The sequence below is a fragment of the Cyprinodon tularosa genome, unplaced genomic scaffold, assembly GCF_016077235.1.
Source record: "Cyprinodon tularosa strain WSP-4 unplaced genomic scaffold, ASM1607723v1 ctg51, whole genome shotgun sequence".
NCBI lineage: Eukaryota > Metazoa > Chordata > Actinopteri > Cyprinodontiformes > Cyprinodontidae > Cyprinodon > Cyprinodon tularosa.
In genome coordinates this window covers 1,617,389-1,618,939 of record NW_024039241.1, presented here as the reverse complement: position 1 = coordinate 1,618,939, position 1,551 = coordinate 1,617,389, and positions in this window count along the sequence as shown.

Below are 1,551 nucleotides of genomic sequence, written 5' to 3'. Positions count from 1 at the left end.
GATTCCTTTCCTAATATATGATTTAATTACATATAATTGATGACTGAAAATAACAGAAGCCCTCTTATACTTCTTATCCACAAGGTCTTAAGATGGGCCCAATAATATTGGAGAAGACCTTGACTATGCCCATTATATGATACTCACTGAACTCAAACACAGGATTCTTAATTGCTCTACATAGATAGGTCTGCTGTCTCTTATCTTCAGCTTAACATTACCCCACAGACTGTATATGGGGTTTGGCATAGTCCAATTTGCTGGCCACTGTTTTTCCTTCCACTTAAATGTATAGTGGAGGATGTTCTATTTCCGGGAGGATCATCAAAATAAGTGGTCCTCCTAATTTAGACAGATTTTATTTAATTATTTTGTAAACACAAGTGTAAACAAAAAGAAATTTAGTTAAGAATGACTAATTGTCAATGATTCTGGTGTTATGTAAGGCTGTCATACGTGCTCATCCCGATTTATACTTAGCGGTGGTGAGTCTAACTAGTGGAAAAATTTGCAAATCTTCGTTTGGAAAGTAAGCTTGTATGAGCGATGCAAACAGCAACTGTTAAACAGTGCATGCATGAGGTGAAATTGGCTCATGCACGCGCTCATATGCATTTATTAGGTGTTCCTCCTCGGGAGTGGGTATGCATGTGCATTTTTTTTTTTTTTCAAAAGTTATACCTTTAAATTCCCATGTGTGAGCTTAGCTTTAGAACTATTTGAACTTCCAGCTTCTCCAGCAATGGCCTTCTGCAGATAAATCTCCTTGTAGATTGTGATACATTGTGATCCCCATCATTGTGTACATTATAACACCAACATGAAATGGGCAGTCCGTCTCTCTCTCTCTCTCTCCCTTTACACACAGTTCTGCGAAACAATTTATATCCAAATTTGACTTATCATTAGCTGCATTCCATGATCACCTAAATAAGTAAAACTCTTGAAACATATCTAACTCCTTGGATAATTTAATTATAATTATACTTCAGTATAGCAGACTAAGGGTGAAAGCTGAGGTACACCTTGGAAAAGATGTCAGTACATTGGAGGGACACTTATGCACACATGCTTATACTGTACCTAAACTCCACATCTAAAGAGTCACCAGTTAACCAAATGGTCACTTTACTTGACAGTTGGAGTAAGTTGGTGTACCAAGAGAGAACCCATGCATGCACCTGGAGACCATACAGAAACTATAAACAGGGAGTTGATTTTAGATGTTCCAAACTTGGACTCTTTGTCACCTTGCAGCCCAAACTATGCATATTTCATAATGATTATTTTCAATTGAACCTATAAAATACATTAGACCTATTTGGTTGGTTTACAATCTAATGGGATACAGTGGCACATCTTTGTAAAGCCCCTAAAACATGAAGATGGTTGCAGGTACCTTCCACAAAAGCCTTTTGGAGGTATGAAGAAAGATAGAGAGAAGTACCAAAAAAAACTCTTCTTTTACTTTTAGTGGAAGACAGAGAGCAGCAGAGAAAAAACTAGAGGAGGAAAAGGGGGGAGGGTAAACACACCCAGACAGCTAGAGCC